Genomic DNA, 26661 nt, shown 5'->3' with positions numbered 1-26661 from the left:
CACAGAATTCATCCCGTAAATGTCCTGGGGTGCAACAATGGATTAGCCTCAGGGCTGGCACCAGGATCCTGGCAGGGAGGTAGGCAAATCCTGATAAGCCTCTTGACAGTGGTGGTGGGAAACAAGACAAGAAAAGACACAGCCAGGTATCTCTATGTGCAAGAGAGGGGGCCATGGACGGGGAGAGGTAGAGGAGGGAGGACTACTGAGTAACCAGGTAGAGTGCTGGACCCTGACTGCCGAAAGTGACGAAGGAATAGTTAGAAATAGGATGTACACTACTGAACTTTGTCTTTTCTTAAATGCTGTGATTTCAACATTGTCATCTTTCCAAGTCTTCAGTAAAGTCTTTTATGAACACAATGCCTTGTATATGAATTGTCTGGGACCATGCAAGAGGGATTCTACACATTCTAGGAGAATGTTACATTTCCACTGGCCGAGGAACAGGTTTCTGACAAACCAAATGGGCAGGAAAATCTTAGCTGATATGCAAGTGCCATTTAAAAGTTACCTTGTAAACTAAAATCTGCCTTTTTATATCATCCACTATTGGTCCTACTTCTTCCCTGTGGACCCAGCCCAGTCAGACTGCCTCCCCTGCCCCGTGACCACCCCTCGATGGTCTTTCATTCAGCAGCCCAAGCCACCCCCTCTCAGCACAGACTCGGTCCTGTCCCTTCCACTTGGCATGCTTGCCACTATATAAGCCCTGCTTTGTAAATGTTTCTCTTCAAGCGCAACAGAGAGAATTGAAAAAAAATTGCAGAAGCAGCTGGTCAGTTCCATGAGGACCAAGGACAGCTCAGATTGTACTTACTGCATCTTGCTAACAAAGGGATATCAGAGGACCAAGAGCTAATTGAAACCACCATCACTGTTCTGTGGGCTGATTCCAAATGATGTCTTGTACCCTCATTCTTGGACATGGCAATTAGAGTTTTCGTTGGGCTGTACTCAAGAAATTACACTCATCTCTCTTAAATTTAAGCTTCTTAGATTAGACCCATTATCCAGCCAGTTGAAATCATTTTAGAACCTGATTCTAGTATCTTACAATTCCTTCAAAACTGTGTCAGCCATAAATTCATGATTCATAAAGTCTCTGGCTTTACCTAAGACCCTGTGGCACAAAACTAAAGAATGTCTCTTAAATAAATATTGATGTTTAGATAGAATGATGTACCTGACTTCAATATTTGCCTCTGACCTCATGTTGCTCTGAGCTAGTTCTGAGGGCGGCACACCTAGGAGGCTCAGAAAACTCTCTGTGCACTCAGACGCCAGTGTGCAAAGTCTCTGGACTTGCTGCAGTGATTAGCACAGTGCCTTGGATGGAGAAAATACGCCAACAGCCACCAAATTGATGCTCCACAGATGCCTTTATTTGCAGCCTCCTAGCAAGTGAGCAGGACTGACACGTGACTCCAACTGGCCACGACCTCCAGCCAGGATAAGTCCCTACCGTGTGTGAGGAGACAAATGAGACTCTTCCCAACACGTCCTTTCCTTCTACTGACGCAAGAGGCTCGTGGACTTTGCCTCATTTGTTTCTCACCACCCAGAACTTTTACCCAGGGCTCTGTCACTGTTAGGCTGGGGTCTGTGATGCAGAATCTGAAGAGTGACAAGAAAGTGACAAAACTGGAGAAGTGACATCAGTCCAGCCCCTGGGGAAAAGGTACTGATGGAGTTTAGAAGAGAAGGAACAAAGGGCCTGAGGCATGAGGGAAATTCTAAGCAATAATGCAGTGTACTGTTTCCTTTCTTCATGGTGATTTAGAAGCTCAGGAGGAGAACTGATTTTGAAAGGATGTTTTGGTGCCGGACCGTGTTCCCTTGGCCATGGCATCGCGCTTTAACTGGCTCTCACATGTCCCCAGCTGTTACATATCCCCCTTGTTGGAATGCCTACGTTTCTATTTCATCATATGGTAGAAGAAAAGTTGTTTGTTCACATCCTGTTTTTCTTCTTTTAACTTTATGAAGAGAATTGGTGAAGAAGACAGAAAGAAATGTGCCTGCAGTTCATTCGTTACACTGTCTTGAACTCATCAAATGAAAGAAAGACCAAACAGATCACTTGTCTTCCTGGTGCAATCACATTTTAAAGGGACAAAAGGCTCCATGACCAAAAATGTTTCCCTGCTGGCCAGCCACTTTGCCTCCAGTTCCCACCTCTTGAATATGTATTTTGGATCAAGGTATTATCTCCTAAAAGTATGTTATTGGAAAATTAGCATTTTCTGGGGGCTTCTGCCTGCTGGATACTTTTTACACTTGTCATTTCATTTCTTCCTCATGACCACCCTGGAGGTGTTTGTTTCGAGAGGCTGTAACGGTAAGAAATGTTATGGGTTGAATTGTGCCCCCCAGAAGGATATGTTGAAATCCTAAGTACAGCAGGGGGCGCAGAAAATCATTTCAAGGCAAGTTGGGCTGGCAGCCCCCAACCCTGGCCTCGGCCCTGCCCCCAGGAAGCACAGGCCAGGCTCCTGCCCCTGGTCCCCTTGCACACTCCGTTCTCGGTCTGATAGAGTGGACACAGTCGCCTTTCAGCTGCCGCAGCCTGCCGGTGGTGACTGCCTGCGGCACCTCAGAGTCATTCGATTCCTGGGTCCATATGGGGTGTCCAGAGGCCATATCTGCAGCTCAGCTCTGTGTCTTGCACAAGTCAGACCTTTCTGTTGGCTTCAGTTTCTTCAACTGTCAATGAAGATAAATGAAGACCTCTGCTCCTTACCTCTGAGCCCTCTCGTAAGAAACTGTTATTACTGTCATCAATTATTAATAAAAAATTATAAAACCTTTAGTATTTGGGGCCACTTTTTCATGCCAAGCTATCAGCTAAGTGGTTTACCATTGTTAATTTTTTCTAGTCCTCTAAACCATCCTAACAAAGTGGATACTGTTGTCACCTCATTTTACAGTGGAGGAACTGAAGCACAGAGAGGTTAGGCTACTCACCCAAGGTCACACAGCTAGAAAGCAGTGGAACAGAGACTTCTCCCTGCTCTCCAGCTGATTGTTCTTTTTCCCAGCGTCCTTGAGGATCTAATCTTGACGTTGGCTATCTCCCCTAGTGTTTTGTCTTCTTGTGTGTTGGATACCCTGGCATGTGAGCTGGAACGGAGGGTGGGGGAGCCTTTCTCTTTGTTCCTCTGGAGTCTCAGGAATCACTAGACTTGGGTGAGTCTGCCTGCTTGCCTGGAGCCCTTGGAGCATGCAGAAGGGTAAACTTGAGCCTCCAGTCTGTGCAAAGGCAGGAATGTGGCTACCGATTCCCAGGAGATCCTGGATCCCCCGACCCCTGGCAACCCTCAGCTCCTGCTCTGGCTGAGACAGACCTGCTTGCTTGTTGTCTTGCTTTGCTGGGAGGGTCGGAGGTGCAGGTTTTTCTCGTCTGCCCTTTCCCTGGGGTCTATCCTTCGAGTTCTATTTCTTTTCCAATGTCTTGCCTCAGAGGGGCTCAAGGCCTGGTGTCCTGACCCCTTGTGGCCTTAATTTGAAAGCTTTGTCCTTTGCAGAGCCCAGCAGCACAAGGATGGCCACATTTGTTTCCTCCTTGCCTTGCTGTTGGTTCTGTCTTCAACATGTGACCTCAGCAGGTTCCCTTGTCCTCCTGCGGCCCGGGCCAGCATTGGTAGATCTTACACAGCATATCTCCATTTCATATAATAAAAGCATTGGTGGGTTTTATAGCGGACCAGAAGTCACACGTGTGCCCGTACCCTCCGTGGATCCCGGTCCCTGCTCTGTGCCAGGCCCTCTGACGGGTACGTGGTACTCAGAGATGTTTCCTTATACCAAGGAGGTGATAAATGCAGAGAGTTGGGAACCCAGCAGGTGCCCAAATAATTAAATAATCCCCTGAGTCCCCGAAGTTGAGGTGCACTTGAGGTGAGAGGGCAAAGGTGATATTCCCCTTGGTGCCCACTCCTGTGTTTGCTGGGCCAGGCTCTGGGCTACGTATTTCTGCCCCCTCTCCTGCACCTTCTCAGCAGCTCCCATAGGCAGGCACTGGCATTCTCCATGTTTCATAAACGAGGAGACTGAGGGTCCAAGTGGGGAAGGATCTCATTCAAGTCAGAGTCAGCAAGTGGTGGAGCTGGGATTTGAGCCCAGGTCTCTGGCTCTGGCGTCCATGTGAGCAGGGCCACCATGGGTGGGCTGGCAGGGAAGGCCAGAGCAAAGCCGGCCCCGGCACAGGGAAGATGACCATTCCAGCAGGTGGACAGGCCTACATCCTGCAAGGTTGGAGGGCAGCGATGGAGTGGGGGCACAGGTTGCTTGTGTCTTAGCAGCCTGGGAGCGAGGCCAGGAGCAGATGAGGAGGTGGGAGGGGAAAGGACCTGCCTGAGTGTGGGTCACAGTGACCTGGGGCTTGAGCTACTTGGAGGTTGCCTCATCCACCTAACCTACTGCTTCAGCCATCTCCATCCCAGCACCCTGAAACACTTTCTCCTTGCCCCTCCTGAGCCTGCCTGTGGGCTCAGGGGCCTCTTCCCCCAGGTGTCTTCCCTGAAACCCACCCTGGCTATGGGAGCTCACCTACCAAGTGCTCACTGAGGGCTCATACCGTGCACAGGGCTTCCCATAGATTGCCTTGGCCAGTCTTCACCCTGGGAAGTGGACACTGCTCTTGCACCCATTTTGCAGAAGGGGAGACTGAGGCCCAGAGAGGCTAAGAGGCTAGGTGGCAGCACCACCTTTGCACAAGTGACTCCCACCCAGGGTTCTGGCTTAGGACCCCTCCCTTCCCCTAGGGTTGCTTACAGTCTAGTGAGGGAGCCACAGAAGAAGGGAGAGGAGGACATCTAAAGTAGCAGTTGACACATGGCAGCAATAATACTGGCCATGAGAACAAGAGCTACAGTGTCAGGCAGTGCCATGAGCCGAGCACGGGGCTGAACACTTTGCACAAACTCTTCTCGTTCTCCATCATTGCCATGAGGAAGGTACTACTGGTATGTCCCCATTTTATGGCCAAGGAGACTGAGGCTCAGGGAGGGGTAGTCCTTGGCCAAAAGTCACAGAACCCAGGATTGATGTTCTGGGATTTAAACTCAGGCCTTCTGACTCCATAGCAAGTGTGCTCTGTAGGTGTCCTAGCGATGCCACTTTACGATGCTGTGAGCTTTGTGCCCGTGTACAAGTCACATGGTCCTGTTGCGTGTGCTCCAGAGTTGGGGGTGGGTGGTCACGAGCTGGGGGGTCCCTCCATCTGGCCTTCTGGAGCCTCGGCAACGAGCCCACGTGCCTTCCTCCTCTACTGCACAGCCGACTCCCCAAGGGATTTGGGATTGAATGGGTGTGTGCGTCATGGGGGCACTGAAGAGGGAGCTTTGTTGGAAGTTAGGAATGGGGGCTCAGTCAAGCCCCGAGGGGCCATTGCGTGAGCTCAGCTGCCCTTGGTGGACAGGCCCAGCCTCCTCCCAGATGTCCAGGGCCTGACGCAGCCTTTCCTCTCTTCTTTCCTCCTTGCAGGGAGCTGGGAGGCTGCCTTCCCCCATGCCATCATTGCCACTGGCATGGCCCACGCCATCCTAGCTGCCTGTACCCAGGGTAACCTCAGTGACTGTGGCTGTGACAAGGAGAAGCAAAGCCAGTACCACCGGGACGAGAGCTGGAAGTCGGGTGGCTGTTCTGCCGACATCTGCTACGGCATCGGCTTCGCCAAGGTCTTTGTGGATGCCCAGGAGATGAAGCAGAATGCCCAGACTCTCATGAACTTACACAGCAGTGAGGCAGGCTGAAAGGTGGGCACCTGGGCGGCTCTTGCAGAGATGCTGTGGAACAGCTTGTTTGTAACCCTGGCTCTGGGTGTCTGGTGATAGCCACGGGGCTCTGCCCTCAGCCTCGTTCTGCTTGGCTCTGGCGTTGATCCGCTACAGGTCAGGGTTTGTGCCTGCCTGTCAGTTACTGGAGAGGTTGGAGAGCTGAGTCTCCACTAAGACAAACTGGATGTTGCTCAACAAGACAGAAAGTGGGACAGATGTGAACTCTTATCCTTGGCAGGGGCCAAGCAGGTCATCCTCCCACTACCCCTCCCTCCACGCTCTTCTCAGGCTTCTGGCCACATCCTGTGTGTCAGAACCTCCCAGGTGGCCATGGTGAGTCACACAAGGGAGTCACTCACCTGGCCTGCCCTGGGGTGATGTCCGGGGGTAGATTACGTGCTTCCTGTCCAGTCCCAGGGCTGCGAGTTCCTGCCCAGGGTGGCACATCCTGGAGGTTCTCAGCAGCTCCTTTCTCCCTGTTTCTGTGGTCAGATCACCCTGCAGGTCACAGGTCACAGACGCCCTCTTGCCCTCAAAGCTCCCAGTCCCTGGAGGCAGACAGGAGGAAGACAAGTAGCTTTTCTCTCTCAGCCTCAGTTTCCTCGTCTGTAGCTACATGGTTGGGCCATGGTGAGAATGAAAGGAGAGAGTAACAGGTGGCTTGTGATAAGTCATTTTCCAGTGTCATTACAGTGTTCTGTAAGCCACCCACTACACTGGGTGAGAGACTTGTGGTTGCTGCTCAATTGTGTTCCCAGGAGCTGTCAGACATCATTGGACCAACCTCAGTGGGCTTCCTGGGGGAGGTGGGCCCCAAAAGATGAGCGAGGTTTGGCAAGGCAGAGAAGAGAGGTGAAGGGAAGCCAGGTCTGGTGGCTGGGAGTGGATAAAGGCCCAGAAGTGGGGCACAGTACCAGGTGAGGGGCCCACACTGGCTGGTCTCAGGGTCCCTGGCAGGGTAACCACAACTAGGGTGGCCTGGCAGGTGACACAGGAGTGAGAGCCTTGTGTTCTAGCTCCAGATCGTCCTGTGCCTTCTCCTTATCATCCAAGTTTCAGCCATCATGTCCCCTACTCAGAGAAGCTTCCCTTTCACTTCCTTCCTGGACCTTACTGGGAGGGGCCTTGTTCCATGGCCTTCTCTCCCTCAACTGAAAGCTTGCTGAGGACAGGGACCTCCGTGTGTCGGTCCCAGCTGTGCTCCAGAGCTTAGCCCACATTAGCCACTCCATATACATGGATGGGGTGGTCACTGGGGAGCCACTGGTGGTTCTGGAGCAGGAGAGAGGCTGAGATCATAGAGACAGACCCTTGGAAGGCAGAGGGAGGCCCTGAGCAGGGTCAGCAGAGGGGTCTGCATGGAGAACAGGCTGGCCTGAGCTGGTGTTTCTGAGCAGAAAGTTTTCCAGCTCAGGGAAACCCAGTGGAAGAACATACGTTCCCCTGCCTGGCCAGCTCCACTCTGGTTAGGGAGGCCGCGTGTGGGTGGCTTCCTGGAAAAGCAGCTCCATACTCTCTGTGTGTATTCCTGAGCCAAGGGGTGGGACTGGGGACTCCTCAGCGCGCACAGGGAAGGCTGAGCAACTTTGTGTGACAGGAGTGGAAATGGCGGCCCAGAGAGGGGACAAGCTGGCACTCAGGGACTCAGGTCAGTGGCTGCACGGCTCAGCCAGCCTACCCCAGATGGCCAGGCCCTCCCTCCCTGCCACAGGGCACCCCGAGGGCCCAGACATGGATTAGCCCGCAGCTGCTGGGAGTTTCATCCCCACTTTGGATGGACCTCAGTTTCCACGTCTGTCAATTGGGACTGTGACCTTGGCCTTCTGGATCACCAGGTGCCAGTCAGCTCTTGCACTGTGACGTTTATTTGAAGCATCGGGCCCCGTCCCAGAACCACCCCCCAAAACAGGCTGCCATGGGCCTCCCCAACCGCGGAGGTGGGAAAGTGACGGGAGAAAGGGCCCGCCCAGCACTGCTCCTGCCGAGTGTCTTGGAAAGGCTCGCAGATGTGTTTACCACCTGCTCCTCGCTCCTGCTGTAGGGAGACAAGACTCGACCTGACCACAGGCCCTGGGGCTTGTTGGCAGCTGGTGGGAGAGAAAAGGGGGCAAGGGAAGCCAGGGAGGGGTGTACCACATGCCTCCTGCAGGCCCGATGAGGGACTGTCCCCAGGGCTGCAGGGGAGCCCACCGCCTCACCTGGCAGATGTGGGAGAGTAAATGCCTCGAGGGTGTCTTGGCCTCACAGGTCTCCAGCTCTGGCCCCAGCCCAGGCAGAGCCGGGCCCTGGCCGGCAGGTGTGGGCCCAGGGGCTGGGGAGGCAGGGGCATCAGTGCCAGCAGGCCGGGCTTTCCCGGCCCCTCCTTGCCCCATGCAGGGGTGAATCATGAAATGGTCAGGTTAGAAGAGAATAGTGGAGGTTGCAAACATCTTTTGGAGAGGTAATTTTAGAATTATGGTTTCCCTGACTGGCATTTTAAGGCCATAATACTTCTGGGTTGAAATCACAGACTGTTCAGGTTGAGATCGTAGAATGTTAGTTTCACGTCCAGCATGTGGGGTTGGGAATCGTAGGATCTTTGGTTAGGAGGGAGAGCAAGCAGCATTGAGTTGGAATCTTTGGATGGCAGAATCTTTGTGGCATTGGATCATTTCTTTCCAGCCTTTTGCGCAGCGGGGAGATGAACGACGCACAGTTCTTGTCAAGACTAGACGCTCAATCTAGTGAGACAGTCAGGCTGGAGCAGCAAAAGTTGTGATCCAGTGCAGGAGAAACGTGAGCCAAGGTGCAGAGAAGAGGTCAGAGGAGGAGTGGTGGTTTCCTCCTGGAGAAGTCCGAAGACTAAGGGGAAGAAGGGCTTTGAAGGATAGATAAGCAGGAACTCTCCAGATGGCCAAGGCAGTGAGAAAGAAGAGGGCAGTCTGGCAGAAGCAGGCTTGTACAAAAACATGAAGTGCTAACACAGCAAGGTGTGGGGGCCCCATGTGACCGAGAGTGGGGGCTGAGGGCTATGAGGCTGCAGAGGGCAAGGCCTTGAGTGCCAGGCCAGGGAGCAAGACTTCCTCGTACGCTGAGGTGCCCAGAGGGGCCTTTGGTGAGGAGTGTGCAGGCAGGTTTCTGGGCCTCTCTAGGACAGAGTGGAGCATAGAGTGAAGGAGCCATAGCCACGATTGGTCCCTAAACCCCGCGGGGCCCTAGGGTGGGGTGTGTGGGGAAGGCAGTTTAGGAAGCAAAACACGCAGGACCTGCCGTGGGGTGTGTTTTGGGTATATGCATGGCCTTCACTGGGATGGGGACCGGGGGCAGAGGTGTCAGTTTTAGGGGAGATGATCAGGGTCCTTTGGGGCATGGGAGTGGGAGATCCTGTGGGCCACAGGTGGGGATGCCTGGGGCCGCCAGTACCTGGATCTTCCTAGCCGCCACCTGTGGCAGGTGGTAACAGAAGCCCTGGTGTTTGTGGGATGGCCTGGTGGGAGGATTAACATGGGAAAGCAGGAGAGCCTGAGCCACAGCCTGGGCACATGGGCACGGGAGCAGGAGGGTGGTGGGAAGTGACGGGCAGTCAGGGAGGTGGGAGGAGAAGCAGGAGCACCTGGCCTGCTGGGTGCATTTGTGAGCGTTATAAAACGTCCTCTGGGGGGGTGCAGAGAAGCCCAGGCTGCACTCTGAGTCGGCCTCTGCCATTTCCTAGCTCTGGAACCCTGGGCAAGGGACAGGCATCTCTGCACCTACATGACAACATTGTACCTGGCCGTGCGGGCCGTTGAGGCCTCACTGTACACTGAGAGTGACATGCACCAGGGACTCGGGGCCTTGGGGGAGGCATGGGCTGTCAGCGAGCCCTTCCTGAGAGTGTGGTAACTGAGCCTGGGAGAGCCAGCCCTGGGGATGGGGGCCCAGCTGGAACTGGGGTTGGCCCCCGCTGGAATGTTTCACTTGCTCCGGAATGTTTCACTTGCTCCGAGGGAGGTGAGCTCAGGGGAATGGAATTCCACCAGAGTGAAAAGTCACCTCCCGGTCCCTGCCCAGCCTCTTGTGCATGGATGGGTATCAGTCTTGTCCCTTCCTGCCCTACCCTGTCTGGTCCAGGTGCTCTTGGGATCTGGATTCCCACCCCTGCCCTGGCCGCAGGCAGGCCTGTGAGTCAGGGGACAGCAGGGACCAGCCCCTGGCAGCTGGGGCAGGACCCAGATAAGGCTTGCTCAGCTATGCTCCTCTCTGCCGTCCCAAGGGCCACTTGCATATTTGACCAGATAGAGTGGTCATGGGTGGCGCGTCGAGGGCCCGAGGAACGAGGATCCACCTTGCCTGAAGCCGGCTGCCCAGGCCAGCTCGGGGGAGGGGCATCAGGCTGCTGTGCCCTCTGCTTCTACCCCACATCTGGGCACCGGTCTGGGTTCTAGCCATTGCAAATGGAAAGGCCTGCAGCCGGCATGTGGGGGACTTGGACCTGGGTGGCCTTGGGCGAATATCCCTTCAGGGCCTTGATTTCTTCTATGGCGGGGGACCGGGGGGTGGGTTTCTTCCTTTTGGGTCTCAGAAGGGTCTTCCACATCCCTGGCACCCGCCATTCTACTCTCTGTCTCTGTGAATGTATACTCAGTCCCCATATGAGGGGAATCACCCGGTTTCTGTCCTTTTGTGTCTGGTTATTTCAGTAGCAACAGCTCTGCAGGGTTCTGTGATCCACTTTGAATTGACATTTGTATAAGGCCCAAGCTTAAGTCAAGGTTCATTTTTTTGACCTATTTATGTGCTGAATTTGCAACTGTCCCTAGCCTCTCCTGCCCTGGAGAGCAGAGCAGCCTCTGGGCGTGCCAAGGAGAACCACACAACTGTGGCAGAGCTGGAGGCTCTCCCTCCCTTGGCCCAATTCATTCATGGGAGACTGAGACCCAGACTCAGAGGGCCTTACCCGAGGCCACATGCACCAAGAGGGTAGAGAAGCAGGATTTGCACCCAGGGCCTGGCTCCCCACTCAGACCTCCCTCCTGCTCCCTGTGGCTGCTGAGGCCGGTGGAGCTGGGCTGGATGGGGGGCTGCGATGGAGGCCAGGAGATCCGCGGTTGGGGTGGGGGAAGCCCAGTGGGATGCCCAGGCCTGGGTCTGTGGGCCCAGAGGAAGGAGCAGAAGCTACTGAGGGCAGGTCAGAGGGGGACCAGGCCAGGCTAGGGTGGAGGACAGGGCCTGAGGTTTTTCCAGTTTTCTTCGATTGCATAACAAGGGCAGGGCCCAGCCAGGTCCTGTCAGTGATGCCATGGTGATAGCAGTGGATGGTGCCTGGGAAGGGAAGGGACAAAATAAGAGAGGCCTCGGGATGGGGGCAGAGCAGGGCATCCCTTCCCATGGAGACGGGAGATGTCTGTGGCCCCAGCTCTGTGGGGCCTGGCCTCTAGAACCCCACTTTGCTCTGGGCTGCTAAGACCCCACCCACCCTAGCCCAGATCCGACATTGGCATCTTGGGGCAGGTGCAGAGGAGGCAGCAGGGCACACTGGCCTGGGAGGAGCTCAGGTGGCTCAGCCTGGAGGGGGGCAACCTCAAGGAGCTGTCACTGTCCCCCAGGCCCTTAGGACTTGGGGTGGGGCTGTGGTTGGGAGGGGAGCAGGCTGGACAGGGACCCATGGGAAGGAAAAACATGGGAAAAGGTAGGTTTTGGCTCAGGTGAGGAAGAGCTTGCTCTCAGGAGGTGGGATAAGGTCCCTGTCAGAGGAGGTGGTGCAGATAGAGGGCAGGTGCTCATTTGCTGGGGGAATGGAGACCCAGTTCTAATATCAGCACTTGAAATGCATGTACTAATTAAATCCCCACAGTAGTCCTACCAGTTGAGCATTCTTTGCTCTCCTCATTTTACATAGGGGAAAATGGAGGCACAGAGAGGTTAACAAAGTTGCCCAAGACCACACAGCTGGCAGGTGCTGCCCTGGGATATGAACCCATGCAGCCTGGCTCTAGACTCAGTACTTAACCACTGAACCATCCTACCAGCCCCAGGAGTCTTGGACTCAGATACTTCTGTCCCCATAGTCTCCCTGACTTTCTGTGATTCCAAGATGTTATCCTAAGATTTTGGGGTCCTCTGATTTGGGGAACTGAGACACTGTACTCCTCAGTGCCCAAAAGGCCCCAGTCTCTGGTCACTTGGGGATTGTGGGTTATCCAGGCACTGTGTGTCCTCTTCCACTTTGGTCACTGTGGCCTTGGGACAGTCCTTGGGCCACCATCTGCTGCCTGGGACAGGACACTCGAGGGCCAGAGGGAACATGCTGTATAGAGAGGGGAATCTGTGTGTTGCCCTCCCCAGCAGGTGAGGGCCCCGGGCTGCCACGGCAGGTCAGGATGAGACTGGACCAGGAGACGCTCGGATTAAGGGCACGTGCGGGAGTGCTCATACCTGGTGTGGAGGGCTGGGCCACTTCTTGGTTTTTTGGTTGTTTTTTTTTTTTTTTTTTAAACATGGTCCTGCTCTGTCACCCGGGCTTTGGAGTGGTGTCATCATAGCTCACTGCAGCCTCAAATTCCTGGGCACAAGCAATCCTCCCACTTCAGCCTCCCAAAATGCTGGGACTACAGGTGTGAGCCACTACGCTCGCTTACCATCTGTTTTGATGGAATTTCTGGGCTTGCTCAGCCTGAGGGAGGAGGCTGGGGAGCCGTATCCTCTCCGCCTGCAGAATCCTCCTCATCCTTCTAGGCAGTCATGAGATTCACCTTGGCATCTCCCAGAGCCTGGCATACCCTTGGTGACAGAGAGTGGTGCAAATGCAAGGCTAATGTCTAAAAACACCCATCAGAGGACAGCAGGCAGTGGGCTTGGAAGTACCTGTCCTCCACCTTCTCACTCACAGGCGTGCACACGGGCAGGGCAGGATAAGCGTGCTACTTCTGTTGTGTGACATGGGCTTCGGAGTCCACTCCTGGCTCTGCTGGTTTCTGGGCTGTGTGATCTTAGCAATGTTACTTTGCCTCTCTGTGCCTCGGTTTCTCCATCTTTAAAACAGAAACAATAATAGCTCCACAGAGTATTGTGGGGAGTACATGATTAAAAGAATTTAAAGTGCTTATAGCTGCGCCATCCAATATGGTCACCACAAGCCAAATTTGCATGAATTACAAATAAATCAGATGGACAATTCAGTTCTGCAGTCCACATTTTTAGTGCTCAGTAGCCACGTGTGCCTCCTCACTCCCATAGCAAACATCCCCACGGTGGCAGGAAGGCCTGCTGGACAGCACTGAGGCTCAGAGAGTGGGCACAGAGTGAGGACTCTTGGTATTATCTTTAAGGGACTGGCAAAAGTCTCAGCAGCAATGAGAGCCAGTCCTGCCCCTCCCTGGCCTCTGGCCAGCCCAAGCAGGTCTCAGATACTGGCCATCTGACTTCTCTTGGAAGGAATTCCCAGTGTGGCTGCTGGCCCTGCTGCCGGGGGCTCATGTGAAACCCACCTGAGGTGGGGAGGGGGCAGCACGGCCAGGCCCTGAGAGCCTCCCAAGTGAGGCAAAGTCAAAAGGTGCCCACCGGGGACAATTGCCGCCTTCGTCCTCAGGAGTGGGGCCGGGATTCCTAGGTGTTATCACATCTGCTGGGATGAGTGGGGAGGGGAGCCCTGTGGTGGGGAGGGGCAGAGGGAAGGGGACAGAGAGTCCTAGAGGGAGGGGATGCTTGACCAGGTGATCTGGAGGAACTGGCAACAGGAACCAGCACCTGTCACTTTCCCTAATCCTGAACACTTGCATGACCCTTGTGGAGAAATCCAGGTGCAGTCATGTCCTTAAAAAGGACTTCTTGCCTGACAAAGGGGCTTCTTTAAATCATCCTCTTCAGTGTGCACAGAGACGCAGCTGGTCAGGCCTGCTCACAGTGCTGAGTGCTCGCTCTGTCCCAGGCAGGGCGCCAGGTGCTCCAGAGCTTAATCCATTTAATTTGCCCAACATCCTTGGGGGGCCTTGTTAACTCCATTTCACAGATGGGCAGTGAGGTCTAGGCAGTGACTTGAGCAGCATCCCAGGCTCCGGTGCAGGAGAGCTGGGCAGTCCCAGGGCTCTTGTGCCTCAGGACCTCCCCAGGACATGGCAGGGAGGGGGCAGACCCTGACCAGCTGGGCATGGACGGTGTGAGGCCAGCACTCAGCAGTGTGCCCTGCTCTTGACACTCCATGTGCTGGCCCCATTCCAAGTGGTCTCTGTAAATGATCTCATGGGGAATGGCATGATGTTATTCCCACTTAACAGAGGAGGAAAACTGAGGTGCGGAGCAGTTAAGTGGTGTGTTTGAGGTTGCCCAGGTAGAAAGCATCTGAGCCAGGCTTCCCTACCAGCCATCTCAGCTCTGCAACCCAAGCTCTGCCTGTCCTCTCTGCAGCCTATTCTTAGCCCTCAATTCTGTGTGTGTGTGTGTGTGTGTGTGTGTATTTTTGGAGCTGGAAAGACTGCTAGTATTTTGAAATAATAATGATTCTAACATGACATTTGTAAAACACTTTGTAAATGGCAAGACCTTTTATTAATACTTGTGCTTGGCCAGTGCTCACACCTGTCGTCCAGGTGAGTGGTGTAGCTGCCCGTCTTGCAGGTGAGGCAGCTGAGGCTCTGGGTGGGTCCTGATCAATGCATTATGAGGGTGGCTTTGCAGGGAGTCGCTCTTCCCTGCGCTGGACAGCAGGCAGGTCGGGGGCTTCCGGCCAGACCATGCTGGGAAGTGGGAATGTCGTGGGCACAGAGAGAGCTTCATCACATACCCTGACTGTGTAGCTATTTGCTGTGTGACCTTGGGCAGTCAGCCCTCTCTGAGCCTCAGTTTCCTCCTTGGAAAAAAGGCAATGAGAACTTGCACTTGTCAGAGCTACTGTGCAGCTTCAATGAGACAAGGACCAAGAATGCTTCTTCCTGTGTTCTCACACATGACGAATGCTGGGAAAACAGCAGTGCTAGTATGAATATTACTATTAGTAGCAGCCATTTTAAAGCCACAGTCAAGTTTTTTTTTTATTTCAGCTTATTATGGGGGTACAAAAGTTTAGGTAATGTATATTGCCCAATGCCCCCCCTTCCCGCCGAGTCAGAGCTTCAAGCGTGTCCATTCCCCAGACAGTGCGCATCACACTCATTATGTAGGTATACACCCATCCCCTCCCCCCACCCCCCACATCTGTCCGACACCCAATTGGTGTTATTCCCAAATGTGCACTTAGGTGGTGATCAGGGAAACCAGTTTGCTGGTGGGTACTTGTGTTGCTTATTTTTCCATTCTTGGGATACTTCACTTAGTAGAATGGGTTCCAACTCCCTCCAGGAGAACAAAGAGATTCTATATCACCGTTATTTCTTATAGCTGAGTAATACTGCATGGTATACATATACCACATTTTACTAATCCACTCATGTATTGATGGGTATTTGGGTTGTTCCCACATCTTTGCAATTGCGAATTGTGCTGCTATAAACATTCGGGTGCAGATGTCTAATTTTTGACAAAGCAGACAAAAACATACTCTGGGGCAAAGAATACCTTATTCAATAAATGGTGCTGGGAAAACTGGATAGCCACATGTAGAGACTGAAACAGGACCCACAGCTTTCACCTCTCACAAAAATCAAATCATGGTGGATAACAGGCTTAAACCTTAGGTGTGAAGCTATTAGAATTCTAGAAGAAAATGTAGGAAAGACTCTTATAGACATTGGCCTAGGCAAAGAATTTATGAAGAAGACCCCTAAGGCAATCACAGCAACAACAAAAATAAACAAATGGGACCTGATTAAATTAAAGAGCTTCTGCACAGCCAAAGAAACAGTCACGAGAGCAAACAGACGACCTATAGAATGGGAAAAAATTTTCACATGCTACACATCCAATAAAGGACTGATAACAAGAATCTGTTTAGAACTCAGGAAAATCAGTAAGAAAAAATCAAACAACCCTATCAAAAAGTGGGCAAAGGACATGAATAGAAAATTTTCAAAAGAAGATAGAAGAATGGCCAACAAACATATGAAAAAATGCTCAACATCTCTAATCATCAGGGAAGTACAAATCAAAATCACAATGAGATATCACTTAACTCCAGTGAGAATGGCCTTTATCAAAAAGCCCCAAAACAATACATGTTGGCGTGGATGCGGAGAGACAGGAACACTCATACACTGCTGGTGGGACTGCAAACTAGTGCAACCTCTGTGGAAAGCAATATGGAGATACCTTAAACAGATATAAGTAGACCTACCATTTGATCCAGCAATCCCATTATTGAGCATCTACTCAAAAGAACAAAAGACATTCTATTATAAACACAATCAAGTTTTAATCCCTACCTTCTAGTCCTAAGGATTAGTCTAGCTCTAAAACTCCACATTTTCCATGTACTGGCCACATAGAAAGCTAGAAGGACTTGGGGAGACGGGGCTGTCCAGGTGGTCATTGAGATTCTTCACTTCACTGAACAGGAGGGGGTCACAGGGGAAGACACTGGACCTCCTCTCTCTGAGACAGGTAGTGTCCCTCTCAGTCACATCTGAGCAGTCACTTCCAGAGAGGACCCTGCCCTTGTCCTTTCCAGTCCCATGCCACACATCCCTAAGTGCACACCATGTCCCAGGACCTTTAAAGCTGTCCGTAAAGTCCATTCTCCTGCCTGGACCTGCTACTCCTGCTCCCTGCTCCAGGCTGTCTGCTGGCCCAGGAAACTCAACCCAGCCCAGCCTAACTCTCAATCTGTCCCCCACAAACTTGTTCCTGCCTTCATCTCCCTTCCCTGCTTCAGTAAATAGTGACTCAATCCTTCTAGTTGTGTAGGTCAAAACCTTGGCCTTGGCCTTGGCCTTGGCCTTGGCCTTGACCCTTCTCCTTCTTTCACTCCCCACCTTCAATGTCAGTTCTACCTACAAGATCTATCCAGCATCTGCCTCCTATGCCAGCTGCACCCCCAACCCAGTGGTTTAAGCCACCATCTTCTCTTCCCTATAGTGGTACAATGACCCTCTGATCCCGGGTCTTATCCACCAGCATCCTTTCCCTGCAGTAGCACGGCAGCCTCCGTACTTGGCCACCTGCAGTCTTTGCAAATATAGGTTCACTCTTATCCCCCTCTGCTTATACCCTCACGGTGGCTCCCATCTCCCTCAGAGTAAAGCCCAAGTGGCCAACAGGACCCTGCATGACCTGGGTCGCTGTGTCCCTTCTCCTTCCTCTTCCTTCACCGTCCCACCCACATGGGCCTCCTCACTGTTCCTCACACACACTGGCTATGTCCTTGCCTCAGGGCCTTTGCACGTGCCATCCCCTCTGCCTGGATGCTCTCCTCGCAGACATTCACCCCTCACCTCCTCACGTCTGTGCTCAAACATCACCTCTCAAGGAGGCCTTTCCTGACCACCCTATTTGAAGTTGCCCTCTCATCTGTCTGACCCCCTCCTGTTGCCTCCCGTGTTTCAGTTTTCTACATAGCACTTGTGACCACCTGACATATTATTGGTAGTTTGCCAAGTAATCCCTGTGTGGCTGGGAAAAGTCAGAATGCTTGCTGTGCAAGGCGTCCTGTGGGACAGCACAGGCTCAGACGGAAGCTTCCTTTCCACCTTCTTAATTCTGTTCCAGTGGGCTAGCGGTGAACCAATATTTTATTCTAAACCGTGTATATAGCTTTTGTCTTCCTCTAGGCACTATTATAAGTGCTTCATGTATATTCATTGCAAAGATTCTCAGAAGAACCCAATGAGGTAAGCACTATTATGTCCCTTTTACAAATCAGGAAACTGAGGCACAGAGAGGCTCAGTAAGAAGCCAGAAGTCACACAGCTAAGAAGTACAGAGCCAGGCTATGAATCCAGGTAGTCTGGCTCCAAGAGTTTACACTTCTCCTATCCTTCCTCTCTTTTGAGCATTCATTCACTCATTTGTTCATTAAATATTTATGTGTCTTCTTTGTGTCAGGTGCAAGATTTTAGAGACCAACATATGACCAAAAAATGGCATCGTGGCAGTCTAGGAGGAAATGCTGAACAGGTAAATAAGGGAAAAGGAAAAACATATTCATTCAGCAGACATTTGCTGACACCTGCTATATGTCAGCTCTGTGTTAGGCATGGAAGTCAGAGATAAATAAGACACAGTTTCTGCTTGTGAGGGGCTCACATTCTGATGACGGAGAAGAGTGAATTACTGCACGTAAACATGACGGCATGAACTGGATTTGGTAGAGGAGAGTGCAGGGACTGTGGGCCCCAGAATAGCAGGTGGAACAGGCAGTGGTTTGGCTGGGTGGATGGCTGAGTGGTAGGATGGATGGGTGCTGGATAGATATTGGAAATGTAGATAGATGGTATTTGGAAGGGTGGTTGAAGGAATGGTTATAGGGATGGATAGATGGATGGATGGATGGATTGATGGTTAGATGAATAAATATTAGCAGTTGTTTGGATGGATGCTTGCTTGTTAGATGGATGGATGTATGGATGGATGAATGGATGGATAGATGGATGGATGAATAGTTATTTGGAAGGATGGTTGGGTGAATGGATGAGTGAAAAGCTGAGGTCATTGCTAGAAAGTTGGACATTTTCCCAGTGAGATCACCACACCAGCTGAAGGAAAGGATTGGAAATCCATGCATTTATTCATTTCACAAATATTTATTAAGCACCTGCTTATGTGTCTTGTACTGGTTTAGGCTCTGGGATTAGAAAATGGTACTTGCCTTTATGGAGCTGACATTCCGGGAGAAGGCAGACGACAAATAAATAATAGGATGTATGTAGAATCTATCGTCATAAAGTAATAAATGCTAGGATGAAAAAATAAAGCAAGATGACAGGGCAGAGATGTCAGGAGGAGGCATTTTATTTTGGGTGGTCAAGAGAGGCCTGTCTGAGAAGGTGAGTTGTGAACAGGCAGTAAGCAAGTAGACTATCTGGGGAATTGCATTTGAGTTAGAGGGAATAGCTAGTTCAAGAGCCCAGAGGCAAAGAGGCCAGTGTGGCTCTCAGGAAGGAGATGAGGTCACAGACAGGTGTGTTGGGGAGTGGGGAGTTTGGGTTTGGCTATGTCCTGCACACTGATGGAGGACGTTGAACCTGGGCTGATCTGTCTTTGAAAAGGCACCACCTCCCTGCACCCCCTTGATGGGGATGGGCTCCTGGGCCTGATCCCTCCTGGCTGCTTCACAGCCGGGAGGCTGTCAGGGTTTTAAGTCAGCTGCTAGCTCTCAGTGGTTTGCAACTCAACCATAACACAGGCCTGGGCAACACGTGGCACCTCTCAGTGATTTCCTTCCTCACCGTTTCTATGTTTAGTGCCATTTAATGCTTGTCGGCCATGTTTTCAGAGAGAAAAAGGAGGAATTAGGAGGTGAGGAGGTGCTTAAATTTTGTAGTTTTTTTGTTTGTTTGTTTTAAACACGCAGAGCTATTTTTCAGTTGTTTTCTGAGATTATTTCCCAGCCCTTAAAAGGTTGTGGGGTAGCTGTTGGTGTGATCTGTGATAGTGCACTTCTAAGCAAGAGAGCCTAGGTATGTGGATGCTTCCTGGTGAGAGAGCTGGGTTTAAAGGACATTCGGGCTTAGTGTGTGACTAAAGGATAAAGGCATCAATTACTTAGTAATTCACATGATACAGGCTGGGCTTCAGGCCAGGTTTTCCCACCCCCTCTGCCTCAAGCTGGGATCCCCTCTGAGACCTCCAGCGAAGGTCTCTGCAGGGCTTCTCAACCTTTAGTGTGTCCATGAATCAGGTGGGGAGTGTGTGGAAATGAGCTTCCGATTCTGTGTGGGGCTGGGGCAGCACCTGAGATTCTGCATTTCCAATCAGTTCCCAGGTGATGCTGCGGATGCTGCCAGTCCAGGAACCACACTCTGAGCATCCAGGATTTCGACTGGCGCTGTCCAACTGAAAGATTATATAATACAGGCCACCCATGTAATATAACATTTCCTAGTTGTCACATCAAAAAGGTAAAAAATGATGACATTCAATTCAATAAGATATTTTATTTAATCTAATCTATGCCAAATAGTATCATTTCAATATGTAATCAATATAAAATACTGAGATACTTTACATTTCTTTTCTGTAATAAGTCTTTGAAATCCGGAGTTTGTTTTACACTTACAGCACATCACAATTCAGACTTGTGACATTTCAAGCACTCGTGTGGCTCGTGGCTCCCAATTTTGAAGGCACAAATCTCAATCTGGCTTGAATACGTCTGGTGATAGGGAGCTCACTACCTTCTGGGAAGTCCACTCCGTACCTGCATGATCTGAGTTGGAAGTTGATCATAGGAATAGCTGGGGAGACCCAGCTTGACTCTCTGGGTCCCAGAGCCAGTTGTCATTGTGTGTGAGTCAAGTACCTCACATCCTCTGCCTCAGGGAGCCCCACAGCAGCCCTCAGATGGTTTCTCTGTGGTTGTTCTCAGTCTCTGGTTTTCTTGTTGAAGAGGCTGGCTCAGGGACGCTGAGTGATATCCACAGGGACACCCTGCCAGGAGGTGGCAGCAATGGGACTTGAAGTCAGGACTTTGAAACCTCTTCTCCATCTATTGTAAGAGGCTCTGGTTCCTTTAGTGTGACGTGGTTTCAGAGGACCTTCCAGGTCGACTCACAGTCCTGCAGACACACTTACTTCTATTTCTGTGGTGAATTACATTTATAGATACGTGAATGTTGAAACATCCTTGCATGTCTGGGATGAAGCCCACTTGGTCATGATGGATTATTTTTTTGATAAACACCTGAATTCAGTTTACTAGGATTTTATTGACCATTTTTGCATCTATATTCCTAGTGGATATTGGTCTGTAGTTTTCTTCTTCTGTTTAGGTATGAGGGCGGTGTTGGCTTTCTAAAATATTTGTGGAGGATTCCTTCCTTCTCAATGTTGTGGAATCATTTCTGCAGAACAGGCACCTGTTCTTCTTTGTAGGTCTCATTAAATTCAGGTGTATAACCATCTGGCCTGGGACTTCTTTTAAGGAAGGTTTATTATTGCTACAATTTTGTTACTTGATATTAGTCTGTGCAGAAACACTGTTTCTTCCTGATTGAGCCTAGGGAGGCTGTGTGTTTCTAACAGTTTGTCGATTTCCTCCACGTTTTAAAGTTTATGTGTGTAAACCTTTTTATAGTATTCATAGATATTTTATATACGTGGTATCAGTTGTAATTTCTCCTTTTTCATTCTGGATTGAGCTTATTAGAGTCCTTTCTTTTTTGCGTCTGATTAATCTAGCAAGAGGCATGTCAATTTTGTTTATCTTTTCAAAGAGCCAACTTTTCTTTGGATTAATCTTCCATATAGTTTTTTTTATTATCAATTTCATTTAGTTCTGCTCTGATCTTGGGTATTTCTTTTGTTTTGCTGGGTTTGAGATTGGTTTGCTCATCCTTTTCCAGTTCTTTGAAACGATTCATTAGATTGTTTGTTGCTTTGTGATCTTTCTGTTTTTTGATGTAGGCATTTGTGGATATAAATTTTCCTCTCAAGACTGCTTTAGCTGTGTCCCATAGACTTTGATAACTTGTGTCTTCTTTATCATGTAGTTGAAACAGTCTTTTGATTTCCAACTTAATTTCTTCCTTAACCCAGTATCTTTTCAGCAGAACGTTGTTTCATTTCCATGACCTTTTGTAGAGATGAGAGTTTCTGTTGGTGGTGATTTCTAATTTTATTCCACTGTGGTCTGAGAAGATCCATAAAAATAGAAAAATAATTTCTATTTTTTTAAATTTGTCGAGACATGCTTTGTAGCCTAGGATATGGTCAATCTTAGAGAATGTCCCATGAGCTGATGAGAAAAACAAGTATATTCAGTGGTTTTGGGGTAGAATGTTCTGTAACTGTGAGTCAGGCCCATTTGTTCTAGAGTTCTGTTTAAGTCCATTGTTTCTTAATTTTTTGTTTGGAGGATCTGTCCTATTCTATCAGATGTGTGTTGAAGTTTCTGGCTGTTACAGTGGTGCTGTTTATCATTTTGTTTAGATCAAGTAGGATTTGGTTTATGAATCTGGGTGCACCTGAGTTAGGTGCATAAATATTTAGAATTGTATGTCTTCTTGTTGAATAGTACCCTTCACCATTATATAGTGACCATCGTTGTCTTTCATTACTTTTGTTGAAGACTAAGTTATCTGAAATCAGAACTGCTACGCCAGCTTTCTTTTGGCTTCCATTTACATGGAATAGTTTCTTCCATCCCTTCACCTTGAGTCTAAATGCATCCTTGTGGGTTTGATGTGTTTCCTGAAGACAGCAGATACTTGCCTTGTGTATATTTATACATTCGGCCAGGCTATGTCTCTTTAGTGGGCAGTTGAAGCCATTCACATTTATTGAAAGAATTGTTAAGTGGGGCTGATTTCTGTTCATCCTATTGAGTTAAACTTTGGTACTTTGTTTTCTCTCTTGAGCCACTGATATCTGGCCTTTGACCTTTACCTTTTGGACGATTTTACACTGGTGAGTGTTTATTGTGCTGATCCAAGTGTAAGGCCGTTTTGAGTACTTCCTGGAGGGCAGGTCTTGTCTTGATGAATTCCCTCAGTCTTTGGTTGTCTGAGAAGGTCTTTATTTCTCATTTGTGTAAGAAACTTAGTTTTACAGGATACAGGATTCTAGGCTGGGCATTATTCTGTTTGAGAAGAGTGAGAATGAGGCCCCAGTCTCTTCCGGCTTGTAAGGTCTCAGTTGAGAAGTCTGCAGATAGTCTGATGGTTTACCTTTGTAGGTTACCTGCTTCTTTCGCCTTACAGCTCATAGGAGGGCCTCTTTCGTGTTTATTGTGGCCAGTCTGATGACAATGTATCCTGGTGTCTTCCTGTTTGCAGTCAATCTCCCAGGATTCCTTTGACCTTCTTGTGCCTGGATATCTAGATTTCTAGATTCCTTTGACCTTCTTGTGCCTGGATATCTAGATTTCTAGCAAGGCCAGGGAAATTGTCCTCCATTATATCCTCAAATACTTTATGCAACCCTTGTGTGTTTTCTTCTTCACCCTCAGGTATGACCGTGATTATTATGTTAGGCCTCTTCACATAATCACACATTTCTTGCAGGCTTTGCTCTTTTCTCTCATTTCTCTGCTCTATCTCTGTGACTGACTTGTTTAATTCAAAGGTGTTACATTCAATCCCTGAAATTCTTTCTTCTGTTTGATCTACCCTATTCTTGAGGCTTTCTACTGTGTTTTGTAATTCCTTCAATAAATTGTTGATTTCCTGAAATTCTGTTTCTTTTTTCTTTAATATTTCAATTTCTTTAGTGAATTTTCTTCCAAGTACAAGATTTTTTTTTGTTTTTGTTTGTGTGTGTGTGGTTTCTTTGTGTTGGGTATCCATTTTCTCTTGCATATCCTTGTGTTTTCTTACCATCCATGTTCAAAATTCTACTTCTGTCATTTCAGTGTTCTGTATTTGGTTGATGTCCATTGCCAGACAGGAGGTGTTCCTCTTTGGGGATCTCCTTTCAGTGAGATTCTTCATACTTCCAGTGTTCTTTCATTGATTCCTTCCCATCTGGAGCAGCTGTTGCTTGTTACCTGTGGATTTTCATTTAGATAATGACATGCCCAGTTTAGTCTCTTAGCTAGCAGGTGGTTCTTGTGGTTGAGATTCTACCACACCCTGTATGATGAGTCAGTAAATGTAACAAAAAGGCATGGATATTGACCTCCCTGCAGTAGATGGGGCTTGCTGGAAGGAGCAAGCTGCAGTGTTGTTTTTGTGTCCCATAACCAGCTCTCTTTCCTCTGGAGAGGCACTGTGGTGCCTCATGTCGTGGGTGGGTCTCTGGGACTTCCAGGTGTGTTCTTATTGTCCAGCTCAGCAGGGTGAGGTGGGGGAGTGAGGCTGGCAGGGCTGGGTTGGGTGAGCCTGCTCTCAAACTCCACAAATGCTTTTAGCAGGGGTCAAAGATCTGTTCTCTGCTTCTGGGCAAAGCTGCCAGGGAGGGGCTGCAATGGTCCCACTCAACTGAAAAGTCTGCTTTTGGAGGTGGGGCTTTCTGAGACCTGCAGTCTGGCAGTCTGGAGCAGGTCGCTCCTCTCCAGCCTCCCCTATTCTGTGGCTTTTCTTGGGCTTCTGCCAGCATGCAGGATCTCAAGCGAGCAGAGCTGCCCTGACTGTGACATTTCAGGATCACGGCATGAGCTGGGAGCATGGCCCCCCCATGGGAGCACGGTCGCCCCTGGGGTGCGCTGCAGCTAGGACACACTCTGATCTGCCCCTGAAGGCACATACACCTCAGTAGACTAGTTCACAAATATCCTGTCTGTGCCACCAGGCAGTGCGATCAAGACATGGGTGTACAGGATCTGGGCTCTTGTCGTATCCTCCGGGCCCTGTAGATTAATCCCTGACTCTGCCAGGGGGAAGAATGCTGGTCTCAAGTCGCCCACGGGGTGCCCAAGCTGGATCAATGTCTCTGTGTCCTGGGGTTTGCCCTGCCCTACTGGAATCAGCAGGCCAGCAGCACCAGCGAGGGCCAGCGGGTAGGGAGATCTCAGTCTGAGTAACAGTCAGTCCCCTGCAGGGCCCCAAGAGAAAAGCTCCCATTCCCTGTGGAAGCCTTTGGGTGGTGGCTAAATTGTCTCTCTCAGCAGCTGCAGGTAGGGGAGGAGAAGTGGAGAATGAAGCAATATGGTGCTTTCGTATCAGTTCGGGTCTGTGGGGCGGGATGTGGCCCAATGGAGCTGGGAGCCCGGTGCCCTGTCCGCAAGAGGTTCACTGTTCACTGGAGACAGCCGTCTCTGGGCTGGTCTCGGCAAGTCTCTCCAGCAACGCGAGATGCAACGGAGGGGAAATTGAACTCTTCCACCTACACTTGTCGCTGATCTCCAAGCCTCTCGGGGTTTAATCTGCAGATGAGTCCCTATCCCAGCATGGCCCCAGCCTGGCCCTATAGCCTCCCCGTCCACCCGCAGTACAAGCAGCCGTGGGGAAGAACAAGGAGCAGACACCTCTCTCCAGGCCGGGCAACCAGATGGGAAGACCTTGACCTCTCCCTCTGAAGAGGGCCAGGGCCGGAAGGGGCTCGCTAGGAGATTTGCCAACTGTATGTTAAGAATGTGCTGTACCCCTACAGCCCGAAAGATCTGCTGCAGACGGCTAAACAAGGTGGTGCCAGTGAATGTGGACAGCTGAAGCAGCAACAGAAAGAATGTGGGGTGGTGTAGCCACGCTTCCTTCTTCTTATTATATTGCTTATGGTTTTGCTGGTATTGTTTTTAATAGACAAGTCACAGATGTATACGTGTATGGGGTACGATGTGAAGTTTCTGTACATGTTCCACCATGTGGAATGGTGACGTAAAGCTAATTTATATATACATCACCTCAGAAAGGCAAATGCAGGATGATGTCACTTTCATGTTGTATCTGCAAAGCTGACCTCATAGAAGTAGCCTGATGGTGATGAGAGGCTGGGGGATGGCAGAAGGAGGGCATTGGTAGTTGGTCACAGGGCACAGAGTTTCAGACAGACAGGAGGAAGAAGCCCTGACATCTGTTGCAGAGCAGGGTGCAGGAGTCAATGAGCATGTCCTGCACATTTGAAAATACCAAAGAGTCCCCTTCAAACGTCTCCTTGCCTTTAGAATGGAGAAAGGGAAGACCCCAAGTTCCCCGGATCCTGACAACACAGAGTGTGAGGTCTGCCAGGGGTGGACTCAGAGGTCCGGGTGGGAGCCCCCTAGAAGCACCCCATGGCCTTCAGAGAGGCATCTGAGCCACAGTAGAGTGAGCTGCAGCATGGCCTGGAGCCCTGGAGACAAGAGGGCCATTCCATCCCCACTGGGTCCCCTTTGTTTCCCTGTGTGGATTTTCTTCATGCTTAACAGCCCAGGGAGCAGTCACCCAGTGCTGCTGTCCTTAAAATCTTTCCCTGGCTTTCACCCCTTCAGCAGTGCCTGTTTTGTTTTTGTTTTTTAATGTCATCACTTTGGATATTGGGCTCTACAGATTCTTAGGTTCAGCGGGTCTGAGTCTTTAAAAAAAATCAAAATGCATGAAAACAAAACACTGACCATGACATCCAAATATTTTTCTAGCTCGTTTTTTTCTACAGCTGCAGGAATGATTTGGAGTAGATGAGTTTTGGCTTTATCCATCATTCATCACAGTACAGATAAAATATACTGAAAACAGTTATAATAGCAGAAACTTAATAGCCATCTAAATTTGTCCCGGAAATCACAATTGAACTATGGTCTTGGTTCCCAACCTCTGCTCTTACCCATGTCTTTATAGGAAAATTGGAAATATTTTACTTACAACTGACTTGATTTTCACCCTAGGAGATTATCTTTTATAGTTTAAATTTTCCCATGGCAATTTTATTCTATGTGGGAAAAGCTCTCTGAGGAACAGACCCTTTGCTGCCTTGAAATCAGATTGGGTGTCAGTTCTACCACCTATGAAGGTGAGCAGGTTGGTTAGTCTCCCATATCTGAAACAGGAAGTAATAGCTGCCCTACCTAAGTAAGAAAATGCTTGAAAAATCACTGTGGAAACCTCCAGAAGTGGTAGGTATTCTTTTTAAGGGTAGCATTTTAAAATAAAGGGATAGAGAAGAAGTTACATTGCACTTTTTAAGGGTAGCATTTTAAAATAAAGGGATAGAGAAGAAGTTACATTGCACTGCCTACTAAATGCCATAGCTTTGTGAGGCCCTTAACATATATACATTAGCTCCTTTAATCCTCTGACATAGGTGTTGTGATCTTCATTGTATAAATGAGAAAACTGTGATTCAAAGATATAAACCATGATGTGTGTGATGTTCAGTTCTAGTAAATGGTGGCATCTGGCTTTGAATTCAACTTCAATTCCAAAGCTTAGACCCTTTCCACTACCATGTGCTGGCCAGTATTTTATAAAATATGTGATACTAGGTA

The 26661-nt window shown here is 49.8% G+C and overlaps 1 long non-coding RNA gene across 9 annotated transcripts in view; it reads left to right on the top strand.

Annotated features, from left to right (window-relative positions):
- LOC123637253 overlaps positions 1-26661 on the top strand; it is a 78422-nt gene that overhangs the window by 21766 nt on the left and 29995 nt on the right. For 3 of the 9 annotated variants that reach the window (XR_006734781.1, XR_006734785.1, XR_006734780.1), the window contains exon 2: positions 5488-5759. This is a non-coding gene — a long non-coding RNA (uncharacterized LOC123637253). Of the gene's footprint in view, positions 1-2153; positions 2205-5487; positions 6114-17460; positions 17606-17708; positions 17781-19547; positions 19724-26661 lie in introns of those variants that run through there. The other 6 variants (XR_006734782.1, XR_006734784.1, XR_006734787.1 and 3 more) reach the window with 6 other exon arrangements.

The sequence above is a fragment of the Lemur catta genome, chromosome 4 (assembly GCF_020740605.2).
Source record: "Lemur catta isolate mLemCat1 chromosome 4, mLemCat1.pri, whole genome shotgun sequence".
Classification (NCBI taxonomy): domain Eukaryota; kingdom Metazoa; phylum Chordata; class Mammalia; order Primates; family Lemuridae; genus Lemur; species Lemur catta.
Note: the sequence above shows the minus strand (reverse complement) of the source record. Positions and strands in the feature narration are given on the sequence as shown.